The sequence below is a fragment of the Somniosus microcephalus genome, unplaced genomic scaffold, assembly GCF_052327205.1.
Source record: "Somniosus microcephalus isolate GS21.2 unplaced genomic scaffold, FLI_Smic_1.0 unresolved_chr3, whole genome shotgun sequence".
Taxonomy (NCBI): domain Eukaryota; kingdom Metazoa; phylum Chordata; class Chondrichthyes; order Squaliformes; family Somniosidae; genus Somniosus; species Somniosus microcephalus.
In genome coordinates, this window is record NW_028225181.1 from 28480780 (window position 1) to 28495700 (window position 14921).

The window sequence follows — 14921 nt, forward strand, 5'->3', positions numbered from 1 at the left end:
TTTCAGCTCCCTGAAGCTTAGGAACCTCTACACAATGATAGGTCTTTAATGAAATTCCCTCATTAAGCAGGAGATCACTTCCTCCTGATCTGGGCCAGAGCTGTCCAGTCAGTCTCGGTTCAGCAGTCCAGTGGTCACTACTTAAACATGGGATGGTATTTAGCGTAGCAAATGCTACAAGCTCCCACACCCCTGCAGTATGAAGAGGAATCAATCGCGATATAAGAACAGCGCACGTCTAGTTGGAGATTAACCCTTTGCAGACAGTTTCCTTGGGTTAAACAAGGTGAAGGTGAGGAAGAGCCATAATCGAGCGAGGCTGTGAAACACACGGAGACGAGATCAGGGGCGCTCGCTGACATGGTCGGTCACCTTCATTCTTCCACAACTGAGCACTCAAGGTCATCCGCACTCAAATCGAACTCCTCGTTCGCACATTGATCCTTCAACATCAGCTTCACCTGCATCACAGACAGGAAAAAGGACGAGTGTTGCAGCAAGGATGGGGAGGGAACCGAGATAGACAGAGAGAAAGATAGAGAGAGGCAGAAAGAGATTGACAGTGTATGAGACAGATAGAGAGAGAAACAGTGACAGAGAAAGATAGACAGAGACAGACAGTGTATGAGAGAGAATGTCAGAGACAGAGAGATAGACACAGAGAGACAGTGACAGAGGGAGAAAGACAGAGACAGATTGAGAGGGAGAGAAAGAGTGTGTTAGAAACAGAGAGAGAGAGACAGAGAAAGACAGTGTGTGAGAGAGAAAGACAGAGACAGAGATAAAGATAGAAAGAGAGAGACAGTGACAGAGAGAAAAAGACAGAAAGATAGAGACAGAGAAAGAGAGAGATAGTGAGAGAAAGATAGAGACAGAGATAGAGTGAAAGCGAGAAAGACAGAGACAAATAGAGAGTGAAAGAGAGAGTATGTAAGAAACAGAGAGAGAGAGACAGACAGAGAGAGTGAGAGACGGAGAGAGAGAGAGAGACAATGAGAAATAGGATGGGAGAGAAACAGCGACATGCAGAGAGAGAGAAAGAGACAGAGGGGGAGGGACAGAAACAGAAAATGAGCGACACAGCAAATTGATCCTAACCTCAGCAAGCCATTCCGCCCCTCAAGCCTGTTACACACGAACAGGAGGAGGCCCATTCAGCACCTCGAGCCTGTTACACAGGAACAGGAGGAGGCCCATTCAGCACCTCGAGCCTGTTACACAGGAACAGGAGCAGGAAGAGGCCATTCAGCTCCTCGAGTCTGTTACAAAGGAACAGGTGGAGGCCCATTCAGCACCTCGAGCCTGTTACACAGGAACAGGAGCAGGAAGAGGCCATTCAGCTCCTCGAGTCTGTTACAAAGGAACAGGTGGAGGCCCATTCAGCCTCTCGAGCCTGTTACACAGGAACAGGAGTAGGCCCATTCTGACGCTCGAGCCTGTTACCCAGGAACAGGAGGTGGCCATTCAGCTCCTCGAGCCTGTTACACAGGAACAGGAAGAGGCCCATTCAGCCCCTCAACCTGTTATACACAAACAGGAGGAGGCCATTCAGCTCCTCGAGCCTGCTACACAGGAACGGGAGGAGGCCCATTCATCCCCTCGAGCCTGTTACACAGGAACAAGAGGAGGCCATTCTGCCCCTCGAGCCTGTTACACAGGAACAGGAGGAGGCCATCCAGCCCCTGGAGCCTGTTACACCGGAACAGGAGGGGGCCATTCAGCCCCTCGAGCCTGTTACACAGGAACATGAGGAGGCCATCCAGCCCCTAGAGCCTGTTACACAGGAACAGGAGGAGGCCATTCAAAACCTCGAGCCTGTTAGACAGGAACAGGAGGAGGCCATTGAACCCCTCGAGCCTGTTACACAGCAACAGGAGGAGGCCATTCAGCCCCTCAAGCCTGTTAGACAGGAAAAGGAGGAGGCCATTCAACCCCTCGAGCCTGTTACACAGAAACAGAAGGAGGCCATTCAGCTCCTTGAGCCGGTAACACAGGAACAGGAGGAGGCCATTCAACACTTCTAACCTGCTACACAGGAACAGGAGGAGGCCATTCAGCTCCTTGAGCCAGTTACAAAGGAACAGGAGGAGGCCATTCAGCCCCTCGATCCTATTACACAGGAACAGGTGGTGGCCATTCTGCCCCTTGAGCCTGTCACCCAGGACAGGAGAAGGCCCATCCAGCCCCTCGAGCCTGTTACACAGGAACAGGAAGAGGCCATTCAATTCGTCGAGCCTGTTACACAGGAACAGGAGGAGGCCATTCAACCCCTCAAGGCTGTTACACAGGAACAGGAGGAGGCCATTCATACCCTCGAGTCTGTTACACAGGAACAAAAGGAGGCACATGCAGCTCCTCAAGCCTGTTACATAGGAACAGGAGGAGGCCATTCAGCCCCTCGAGCCTGTTACCCTGGAATAGGAGGAAACCATTCAGCTCCTCGAGCCTGTTCCACAGGAGCAGGAAAAGGCCTTTCAGCCCCCCGAGCCTGTTACCCAGGAACAGGAGGGGACCATCCAGCCACTAGAGCCTGCTACGCAGGAACAGGAGGAGGCCATCCCGCCCCTCGACCCTGCAACCCAGGCACAGGAGGAGGCCATTAAGCCCTTCCACAGCCTGCTACACAGGAACAGGTGGAGGCAAGTTTGCCCCTCGAGCCTATTACACAAGAACAGGAGGAGGCCATTCAGCCCCTCGAGCCTGCTACACAGGAACAGGAGGAGGCCCTTCAGCCCCGCGAGCCTGTTACACAGGAACAGGAAGAAGCCATTCAGCCCCTCGAGTCTGTTACCCAGGAACAGGAGGAGACCCATTCAGCCCCTCGAGCCTGTTACACAGGAACAGGAAAATGCCTTCAGCCCCTCGAGCCTTTTACCCAGGAACAGGAGGGGACCATCCAGCCCCTAGAGCCTGCTACACAGGAACAGGAGGGGGCCATTCAGCCCCTCGAGCCTGTTACACAGGAACAGGAGGAGGCCATCCCGCCCCACGAGCTTGTAACCCAGGCAGAGGAGGAGGCTATTCAACCCTTCCACAGCCTGCTACACAGGAACAGGTGGAGGCCAGTTTGCCCTTCGAGCCTATTACACAAGAACAGGAGGAGGCCCATTCAGAAGCCCTCTTGCATGCTACAGAGCAACAGGAGGAGGCCATTCAGCCCCTCGAGCCTGTTACACTGGTACAGGACGAGGCCATCCAGCCCCTAGAGCCTGTTACCCAGGCACAGGAGGAGGCCATTCTTATCTTCCATAGCCTGTTACCCAGGAACAGGAGGAGGCCATTCAGCCCTTCCTCAGCCTGCTACACAGGAACAGAAGGAGGCCAGTTTTCCCCTCGAGTCTATTACACAGGAACAGGGTGAGCCCATTCAGCCCCTCGAGCTGCTCTTTACCACAGCTCCATCAATGAGGTAGTATGGGTGACAGGATGACATCAAGAGGGGCAAGTGGAGCTGGATACATGTCTGATGTGTTGATGCCCATCAGTGAATTCAGACAGCGAGAAGGAGGATCTGGTGTCGCCCTGTGTTTGCTCTCAGTGCAGTGCAGTCTCTCACCCTCTCCACGGCAATTCTCTTCACCGTTTCTTCATCGAGTTTAGTCATCGAAGTGATCTGCACATTAATCTGCTGGTACTGCATATCTAAAAACAGCAGTCAAAACTTCAAAACGTTAAACACGCTGAGAGTTCAGCACAGGTCACAGGATAAATTTAGAACTCTTGCTCCCCTCTATTTCATGCTCTCCTTCCTCGGTTGTTGATTAGCTCTTTCCTTTCCCACTCTTTTATTCACGTTTTATATCAGCCCTCTTGTTTCCATTCTACTCTCTTTGTATATTCGCCCTCTGCCTTCATTCTCTCTCGCTCTGTAGGTCACTCTCTCTCTCTGTTTCTCACACATTCTCGCTTTTGTTCCCTCGCCGGATGTGATGCCAACACGCCCTTCGCACAATGCTCAGTTACCACATCCAACTCCTATCGAATTCCTCATCCCATGCTCCTCATTTTCCTCATCCAACTGGCCTTGGAATCCTCATCCCACTCCAAGCAGTCTGCTCAACCAAATCCCCTCAGTCTTCTCAGAACACTTCCCTCCCATGCCTCATTCCACCCCTTCAGCCTGGGCATCCTATTCCCCCACTGACACTGCAACTCACACCCCTCAGTCACTGCATCCAAACCCCTTTAGTCTCCCCTTCCAATACCCATCAGTCTCCTCAAACCAGGACCCCCAGTAAGAGACTGGATGAATCTGAGGAACAGAGGATTTCAGCAGTTTCATTGGGTGAAGCGTCTGTTTGGAATGGAAGACACAAGGCAGATACCTGAGGTTGCAGACCCCACTGGAACTGTGGGTGAAAGGTCAGCAGATTCGCGAGTGGATTTTTCCTCAGGTTTCTCAGTTGGGGAGGTCTCGGGATCTGCAATAAAGGAAGAGAGAATGAAGATACTGCAGAGAGGAGAACACCAGAACAGGTCATCAGGCTGGTACTAGAGTACGAAGCATGACAGAGACAAGTCTACATAAAAACAGAAATCCTCCAATCCCATGCCATTAAGTCACTGGATCCCACTCCCCTCTGTCACTGCATCCCACTCCCCTCACAACCCTTCTCCCACTCCCCTCAGTCACTGCATTCCACTCCCTTCAGTCACCATATCCCACTCCCTTCAGTCACCGCATCCCACTCCCCACAGTCACAGCATCCCACTGCCCTCACTCACTGCATCCCACTCCCCAAAGTCACAGCATCCCACTGCCCTCACTCACTGCATCCCACTCCCCTCACTCACTGCATCCCACTCCCCTCACTCACTGCATCCCACTCCCCAAAGTCACAGCATCCCACTGCCCTCACTCACTGCATCCCACTCCCCAAAGTCACAGCATCCCACTGCCGTCACTCACTGCATCCCACTCCCCTCACTCACTACATCCCACTCCCCAAAGTCACAGCATCCCACTGCCCTCACTCACTGCATCCCACTCCCCTCAGTCTCCGCATCCCACACACCTCAGTCACTATATCCCAATCCCCTCAGTCACTACATCCACTCCCCTCAGTCACTGCATCACACTCCCCTCAGTCACTGCATCACACTCCCCTCAGTCACTGCATCACACTCCCCTCAGTCACTGCATCCCACTCCGCTCAGTCACTGCATCACACTCCCCTCAGTCACTGCAACCCACTCCCCTCAGTCACTGCATCACACTCCCCTCAGTCACTGCATCACACTCCGCTCAGTCACTGCATCACACTCCGCTCAGTCACTGCATCCCACTCCCCTCAGTCACTGCATCTCACTCCCCTCACTCACTGCATCCCACACCGCTCAGTCACTGCATCTCACTCCCCTCAGTCACTGCAACCCACTCCCCTCAGTCACTGCATCCCACTCCCCTCAGTCACTGCATCCCACTCCCCTCAGTCACTGCATCGACTCCCCTCAGTCACTGCATCTCACTCCCCTCAGTCACTGCATCCCACTCCCCTCAGTCACTGCATCCCACTCCACTAAGTCACGACATCCCACTCCCCTCAATCACTGCATCCCACTCCCCTCAGTCACTGTAGACCATTCCCCTCAGTCACTGCATCCCACTCCCCTCAGTCACTGCATCCCACTCCCCTCAGTCACTGCATCCCACTTTCCTCAGTCACTGAAGACCATTCCCCTCAGTCACTACATCCCACTCCCCTCAGTCTCCTCATCCCACTCCGCAAAGTCTCCTCATCCCTCTGCCCTCAGTCCCCTCATCATACTCCCCTCAGTCTCCTCATTCCACTCCCTTCTGTCTCTTCATCACACTCCCCTCCATCTCCTCATCCCACTCCCCTCAGTCTCCTCACCCCAATCCCATCATTCTCCTCATCCCACTTCCCTCATTCTCCTCATCGCACTCCTCCCAGTCTCCTCATTCCACTCCCCTCAGTCTCCTCATCCCACTCTCCTCAGTCTCCTCATCCCACTCCCCTCAGTCTCCTCGCCCCACTCCTCCCAGTCTCCTCATGCCACTCCTCTCAGTCTCCTCATTCCTCTCCCCTCAGTCTCGTCATTTCACTCCCCTCAGTCTCATCCAATTTCCTTCAGTCTCCACATTTCTCTCCTCCCAGTCTCCTCATCACACTCCCCTCATTCTCCTCATCCCACACCCCTCCGTCTCCTCATCCCACTCCCCTCAGTCTCCTCATCACACTCCCCTCAGTCTCCTCATCCCACTCCCCTCAGTCTCAACATCCCACTTCCCTAAGTCTCCTCCTCCCACTCACCTCAGTCTCCACATCCCCCTCCCTTCAGTCTCCTCATCCTACTCCCCTCAGTCTCCTCATCCTACTCCCCTCAGTCTCCTCATCCCACTCCCCTCAGTCTCCTCATCCCACACCCCTCAGTCTCCTCATCCTACTCCCCTCAGTCTCCTCATCCTACTCCCCTCAGTCTCCTCATCCCACTCCCCTCAGTCTCCTCATCCCACACCCCTCAGTCTCTTCATCACACTCCCCTCCGTCTCCTCATCCCACTCCCCTCAGTCTCCTCATCCCACTCCCCTCAGTCTCCTCCTCCCACTCCCCTCAGTCTCCTCACCCCAATCCCATCATTCTCCTCATCCCACTTCCCTCATTCTCCTCATCGCACTCCTCCCAGTCTCCTCATCCCACTCCACTCAGTCTACTCATCCCACTCCCCTCAGTCTCTTCATCCCACTCCAATCAGTCTCCTCATCCCACTCCCCTCAGTCTCCTCCTCCCACTCCACTCAGTCTCTTCACCCCAATCCCATCATTCTCCTCATCCCACTTCCCTCATTCTCCTCATCGCACTCCTCCCAGTCTCCTCATCCCACTCCCCTCAGTCTACTCATCCCACTCCCCTCAATCTCCTCATTTCACCTGTCCCAGTCTCCTCATCCCACTCCCCGCAGTCTCCTCACCCCAATCCCATCAGTCTCCTTATCCCACTCCCCTCAGTCTCCTCATCCAACTCCCCTCAGTCCCCTCATCCTACTCACCTCAGTCTCATCATCCCACTCCCCTCAGTCTCCTCATCCCACTCCCCTCTGTCTCCTCATCCCACTCTCCTCAGTCTCCTCATCCCTCTCCCCTCAGTCTCCTCATGCCACTCCTCTCAGTCTCCTTATTCCACTCCCCTCAGTACCCTCATCCCACTCCCCTCAGTCTCCTCATTTCACTCATCCCAGTCTCCTCATCCCACTCCCCGCAGTCTCCTCATCCCACTCCCCTCAGTCTCCTCATCCCACTCTCGTCAGTCTCCTCATCCCACTCCTCTCAGTCCCCTCATCCTACTCCGATCAGTCTGCTCATCCTACTCCACTCAGTCTCCTCATCCCACTCCCCTCAGTCTCCTCATCCCACTCCCCGCAGTCTCCTCATCCCACTCAACTTAATCTCCTCATCCCACTCCCCTCAGTCTCCTCATCCCACTCCCCTCAGCCTCCTCATCCCACTCCCCTTAGTCTCCTCATCCCACTCCCCTCAGTCTCCTCATCAACTCCCCTCAGTCACCTTATCACACTCCCCTCAGTCTCGTCACCAACTCCCCTCAGTCACCTCATCACACTCCCCTTAGTCTCCTCATCTCACTCTCCTCAGTCACCTCATCCCACTCCCCTCAGTCTCCTCATCAACTCCCCTCAGTCACCTCATCCCACTCCCCTCAGTCTCTTCATCACATTCACCTCAGTCTCCTCATCCCACTCCCCTCAGTCTCCACATCACACTTCCCGATGTCTCCTCATGAACTCGCCTCAGTCTCCTCATTAGCTTCCCTCAGACTCCTCATCCCACTCCCCTCAGTCACCTCATCCCACACCCCTCAGTCTCCTCATGAACTCCCCTCAGTCTCCTCATTTGCATCCCTCAGTCTCCTCATCCCACTCCCCTCAGTCTCCTCTTCCCACACCCCTCAGTCTCCTCATCCCACTCCCCTCAGTCTCCTCATGAACTCCGCTCAGTCTCCTCATTTGCTTCCCTCAGTCTCCTCATCCCACTCCCCTCAGTCTCCTCATCCCACTCCCATCAGTCTCCTCATCCCACTCCCCTCAGTCTCCTCATCCCACTCCCCTCAGTCTCCTCATCCCACTCCCCTCAGTCTCCTCATCCCACTCCCCTCAGCCTCCTCATCCCACTCCCCTCAGTCTCCTCATCCCACTCACCTCAGTCTCCTCATCCCAATCCCCTCAGTCTCATCATCACACTCCCCACAGTCTCCTCATCGCACTCCCCTCAGTCTCCTCATCCCACTCCCCTCAGTCTCCTCATCACATTCCCCTCAGTCTCCTCATCCAACTCCCCTCAGTTTCCTCATCCCACTCCCCTCACTCTCTTCATCAACTCCACTCAGTCTCCTCATCAACTCCCCTCAGTCTCCTCATTAGCTTCCCTCAGTCTCCACATCCCACTCCCCTCAGTCTCCTCCTCACACTCCACTCAGTCTCCTCATCCCACTCCTGTCAGTCTCCTCATCACACTCCCCTCAGTCTCCTCATCACACTCCCCTCAGTCTCCTCATCCCACTCCCCTCAGTCTCCTCATCCCACTCCCCTCAGTATCCTCATCCTGCTCCCGTCAGTCTCCTCATCCCACTCCCCGCAGTCTCCTCATCCCACTCCCCTCAGTCTACTCATCACAATGCCCTCAGTCTCCTCATCCTATTCCCCTCCTTCTCCTCATCGCACTTCCCTCAGTCACCTTATTCTACTCCCCTCAGTCTCCTCATCACACTCCCCTCAGTCTCCTCATCCCACTCCCCTCAGTCTCCTCATCACACTCCCCTGAGTCTCCTCATGAACTCCCCCCAGTCTCCTCATTTCACTCCTCCCAGTCTGCTCATCCCACTCCGTGCAGTCTCCTCATCCCACTCCCCTCAGTCACCTCATCCCACTTCCCTCAGTCTCCTCAGCACACTCCCCTCAGTCTCCTCATCCTATTCCCCTCCATCTCCTCATCGCACTCCCCTCAGTCTCCACATCATACTCCCCTCAGTCTCCTCATCCCACACCCCTCAGTCTCCTCATCACACTCCCCTCATTCTCCTCATGAACTCCCCTCAGTCTCCTCATTAGCTTCCCTCAGTCTCCTCATTTCACTCCTCCCAGTCTGCTCATCCCACTCCCCGCAGTCTCCTCATCCCACTCCCCTCAGTCTACTCATCCCACTCCCCTCAGTCTCCTCATCACACTCCCCACAGTCTCCTCATCCCATTCCACTCAGTCTCCTCATCCCACTCCCCTCAGTCTCCTCAGCACACTCCCCTCAGTCTCCTCATCCAATTCACCTCCATCTCCTCATCGCACTCCCCTCAGTCTCCACATCATACTCCCCTCAGTCTCCTCATCCCACACCCCTCATTCTCCTCATCACACTCCCCTCAGTCTCCGCATGAACTCCCCTCAGTCTCCTCATTAGCTTCCCTCAGTCTCCTCATTTCACTCCTCCCAGTCTGCTCATCCCACTCCCCGCAGTCTCCTCATCCCACTCCCCTCAGTCTCCTCATCACACTCCCCAAAGTCTCCTCATCCCACTCCCCTCAGGCTCCTCATCCCACTCTCCTCAGTCTCCACATCACACTCCCCGCAGCCTCCTCATCCCACTCCCCTCAGTCTCCTCATCCCACTCCCCGCAGTCTCCTCATCCCACTCCCCTCAGTCTCTTCATCCATCTCCGCTCAATCTCCTCACCCCACTCCCCTTAGTCTCCTCATCCCACTCCCCTCAGTCTACTCATCCCACTCCCCTCAGTCTCCTCATGAACTCCCCTCTGTCTCCTCATTAGCTTCCCTCAGTCTCCTCATCCCACTCCACTCAGTCTCCTCATTTCACTCCTCCCAGTCTGCTCATCATACTCCCCTCAGTCTCCTCATGAACTCCCCTCAGTCTCCTCATTAGCTTCCCTCAGTCTCCTCATCCCACTCCTCCCAGTCTCCTCATCCCGCTCCCCTCAGTCTCTTCATCTCCCTCTCCTCAGTCTCCTCATCCCACTCCCCTCATTCTACTCATCGCAGTCCTCCCAGTCTCCTCATCCCATTCCGTCAGTCTCCTCCTCCCACTCACCTCAGCCTCCTCATCCCACTCCCCTGAGTCTCCTCATCCCACTCACCTCAGCCTCCTCTTCCCACTCCCCTCAGTCTCCTCCTCACACTCCCCTCAGTCTCCTCATCCCACTTCCCTCAGTCTCCTCATCCCAGTCCCCTCAGTCTCCTCATCCCTTTCCCGCCAGTCTCCACATCTCACTCCCATCAGTCTCCTCGTCCCTTTCCCCTCAGTCTCCTCATCCAACACCCCTCAGTCTCATCATCCCACTCCCCTCAGTTTAAACATCCCAGTCCCCTCAGTCACTGCACCCAGTCACTCAGAACGGGACTGGATGAGCTTTTCAGGAGTCACATTGGGTGAACATTATGCACACAATGGATCGAACAATACCTTTGGCTGCCGAGACCACTGGGATAGTGGAGGAACGTTCAGTGGATTCTCGAGTCGACTGTTCCTTGGGATCCTCTGTTGTGGATGCGTCCGGATCTGTAATTAAGAAAGAAAGAAATGGGAGAGTGCAGAGTGGAGTAAAGCAGAACAGGTCATCAGGTGGGCACTGCAGCCAATCACAATCCCATTCACTCACTGCGTCCAACTCCCCTTAGTAACTGTCTCCGAATCCCATCAAGAACTGCGTCGCAATCTGCTCAGGAACCGCATCCGACTCCACTCAGGAACTGTGTCCAACTCCCCTCAGGAACTGCATCCCACTCACATCAGGAACTGCGTCCCACTACCCTCAGGAACTGCGTCCCACTCCCATCAGGAACTGTGTCCCACTCCCCTCAGCAACTGCATCCCACTCCCATCAGGAACTGTGTCCTACTCCCCTCAGCAACTGCATCCCACTCCCATCAGGAACTGCGCCCCTCTCCCCTCAGGAACTGCGTCCCACTCCCCTTAGGAACTGCATTTCACTCCCCTCAGGAACTGCATCCGACTTCCTTAAGGAACTGTGTCCCACTCCACTCAGCAACTGCGTCCCACTCCCCTCCGGAACTGCGTCCCACTCCACTCAGGAACTGCATCCGACTCCCATTAGGATTGTGTCCCACTCCCCTCAGGAACCGCATCGCACTCCCATCAGGAACTGCGACCCACTCCCCTCAGGAACCGCATCGCACTCCCATCAGGAACTGCGTCCCACTCCCATCAGGAACTGCATCTCACTCCGCTCAGTCTCCTCATCCAACTCCCCTCAGTCTCTTCATCACACTCTTTCAGTCTCCTCATCCCACTCCTCTCAGTCTCCTCACATCACTTCCCTCAGTCACCTCATCCCACTCTGCTCAGTCACCTCATCTCACTCCCTTCAGTCTCCTCATCCCACTCCCTTCAGTCTCCTCATCCCACTCCCCTCAGTCTCCTCATCCCACTTCCGTCAGTCTCCTCCTCATTATCTTCCCTCGGTCTCCTCATCCCACTCCCCTCAGAATCCTCCTCACACTCCCCCCAAACTCCCCATCCCACTTCCGTCAGTCTCCTCATCCCACTCCCCGCAGTCTCCTCATCAACTCCCCTCAGTCTCCTCATCCCAGTCCCCTCAATCTCCTCATCCTACATCCCAAAGTCTCCTCATCCCACTCCCCTCAGTCTCCCATCCCACTCCCCTCAGTCTCATCCTCCCACTCCCCTCAGTCTCCTCATCCCACTCCCCTCAGTCTCCTCATCCTACTTCCCACAGTCTCCTCATCACACTCCCCACAGTCTCCTCATCCCATTCCACTCAGTCTCCTCATCCCACTCCCCTCAGTCTCCTCAGCACACTCCCCTCAGTCTCCTCATCCAATTCACCTCCATCTCCTCATCGCACTCCCCTCAGTCTCCTCATCCCACACCCCTCATTCTCCTCATCACACTCCCATCAGTCTCCGCATGAACTCCCCTCAGTCTCCTCATTAGCTTCCCTCAGTCTCCTCATTTCACTCCTCCCAGTCTGCTCATCCCACTCCCCGCAGTCTCCTCATCCCACTCCCCTCAGTCTCCTCATCACACTCCCCAAAGTCTCCTCATCCCACTCCCCTCAGGCGCCTCATCCCACTCTCCTCAGTCTCCACTTCACACTCCCCGCAGCCTCCTCATCCCACTCCCCTCAGTCTCCTCATCCCACTCCCCGCAGTCTCCTCATCCCACTCCCCTCAGTCTCTTCATCCATCTCCGCTCAATCTCCTCACCCCACTCCCCTTAGTCTCCTCATCCCACTCCCCTCAGTCTACTCATCCCACTCCCCTCAGTCTCCTCATGAACTCCCCTCTGTCTCCTCATTAGCTTCCCTCAGTCTCCTCATCCCACTCCACTCAGTCTCCTCATTTCACTCCTCCCAGTCTGCTCATCATACTCCCCTCAGTCTCCTCATGAACTCCCCTCAGTCTCCTCATTAGCTTCCCTCAGTCTCCTCATCCCACTCCTCCCAGTCTCCTCATCCCGCTCCCCTCAGTCTCTTCATCTCCCTCTCCTCAGTCTCCTCATCCCACTCCCCTCATTCTACTCATCGCAGTCCTCCCAGTCTCCTCATCCCATTCCGTCAGTCTCCTCCTCCCACTCACCTCAGCCTCCTCATCCCACTCCCCTGAGTCTCCTCATCCCACTCACCTCAGCCTCCTCTTCCCACTCCCCTCAGTCTCCTCCTCACACTCCCCTCAGTCTCCTCATCCCACTTCCCTCAGTCTCCTCATCCCAGTCCCCTCAGTCTCCTCATCCCTTTCCCACCAGTCTCCACATCTCACTCCCATCAGTCTCCTCATCCCTTTCCCCTCAGTCTCCTCATCCAACACCCCTCAGTCTCATCATCCCACTCCCCTCAGTTTAAACATCCCAGTCCCCTCAGTCACTGCACCCAATCACTCAGAACGGGACTGGATGAGCTTTTCAGGAGTCACATTGGGTGAACATTATGCACACAATGGATCGAACAATACCTTTGGCTGCCGAGACCACTGGGATAGTGGAGGAACGTTCAGTGGATTCTCGAGTCGACTGTTCCTTGGGATCCTCTGTTGTGGATGCGTCCGGATCTGTAATTAAGAAAGAAAGAAATGGGAGAGTGCAGAGTGGAGTAAAGCAGAACAGGTCATCAGGTGGGCACTGCAGCCAATCACAATCCCATTCACTCACTGCGTCCAACTCCCCTTAGTAACTGTCTCCGAATCCCATCAAGAACTGCGTCGCAATCTGCTCAGGAACCGCATCCGACTCCACTCAGGAACTGTGTCCAACTCCCCTCAGGAACTGCATCCCACTCACATCAGGAACTGCGTCCCACTACCCTCAGGAACTGCATCCCACTCCCATCAGGAACTGTGTCCCACTCCCCTCAGCAACTGCATCCCACTCCCATCAGGAACTGTGTCCTACTCCCCTCAGCAACTGCATCCCACTCCCATCAGGAACTGCGCCCCTCTCCCCTCAGGAACTGCGTCCCACTCCCCTTAGGAACTGCATTTCACTCCCCTCAGGAACTGCATCCGACTTCCTTAAGGAACTGTGTCCCACTCCACTCAGCAACTGCGTCCCACTCCCCTCAGGAACTGCGTCCCACTCCACTCAGGAACTGCATCCGACTCCCATTAGGATTGTGTCCCACTCCCCTCAGGAACCGCATCGCACTCCCATCAGGAACTGCGACCCACTCCCCTCAGGAACCGCATCGCACTCCCATCAGGAACTGCGACCCACTCCCCTCAGGAACCGCATCGCACTCCCATCAGGAACTGCGTCCCACTCCCATCAGGAACTGCATCTCACTCCGCTCAGTCTCCTCATCCAACTCCCCTCAGTCTCTTCATCACACTCTTTCAGTCTCCTCATCCCACTCCTCTCAGTCTCCTCACATCACTTCCCTCAGTCACCTCATCCCACTCCGCTCAGTCACCTCATCTCACTCCCTTCAGTCTCCTCATCCCACTCCCTTCAGTCTCCTCATCCCACTCCCCTCAGTCTCCTCATCCCACTTCCGTCAGTCTCCTCCTCATTATCTTCCCTCGGTCTCCTCATCCCACTCCCCTCAGAATCCTCCTCACACTCCCCCCAAACTCCCCATCCCACTTCCGTCAGTCTCCTCATCCCACTCCCCGCAGTCTCCTCATCAACTCCCCTCAGTCTCCTCATCCCAGTCCCCTCAATCTCCTCATCCTACATCCCAAAGTCTCCTCATCCCACTCCCCTCAGTCTCCCATCCCACTCCCCTCAGTCTCATCCTCCCACTCCCCTCAGTCTCCTCATCCCACTCCCCTCATACTCCTCATCCTACATCCCACAGTCTCCTCATCCCACTCCCCTCAGTCTCCTCATCCCACTCCCCTCAGTCTCCCATCCCACTCCCCTCAGTCTCCTCATCCCACTCCCCTCAGTCTCCTCCTCACACTTCCCTCAGTCTCCTCATCCCACTCCCCTTATTCTCCTCATCCCACTCCCCTCAGTCTCATCCTCGCACTCCCCTCAGTCTCCTCCTCCCACTTCCCTCAGTCTCCTCATCCCACTCCCCTCAGTCTCCTCATCACACTCCCCTCAGTCTCCTCATCCCACTCCCCTCGTTCTCCTCATCCCACTCCCCTCAGTCTCATACTCCCACTCCCCTCAGTCTCCTCATCCCACTCCCCTCAGTCCCCTCATCCCACTCCCCTCATTCTCCTCATCCCACTCCCCTCAGTCTCCGCATCCCACTCCCCTCAGTCTCCTCATCCCACTCCCCTCAGTCTCCTCATCCCACTCCCCTCAGTCTCCTCATCCCCCTCCCCTCAGTCTCCTCATCCCACTCCCCTCAGTCTCCTCATCCCACTCCCCTCAATCTCCTCATCAACTCCCGTCAGTCTCCTCATCAACTCTCCTCAGTCTCCTCATCTCACTCCCCTCAGTCTCCTCATCTCACT

The 14921-nt window shown here is 55.5% G+C and overlaps 1 pseudogene; it reads right to left on the reverse strand.

Moving 5' to 3' along the window:
- Positions 1-374: 374 nt before the first annotated feature.
- The window catches only part of LOC147091331 (uncharacterized), a 132923-nt pseudogene continuing 118376 nt past the window's right edge, over positions 375-14921 (reverse strand).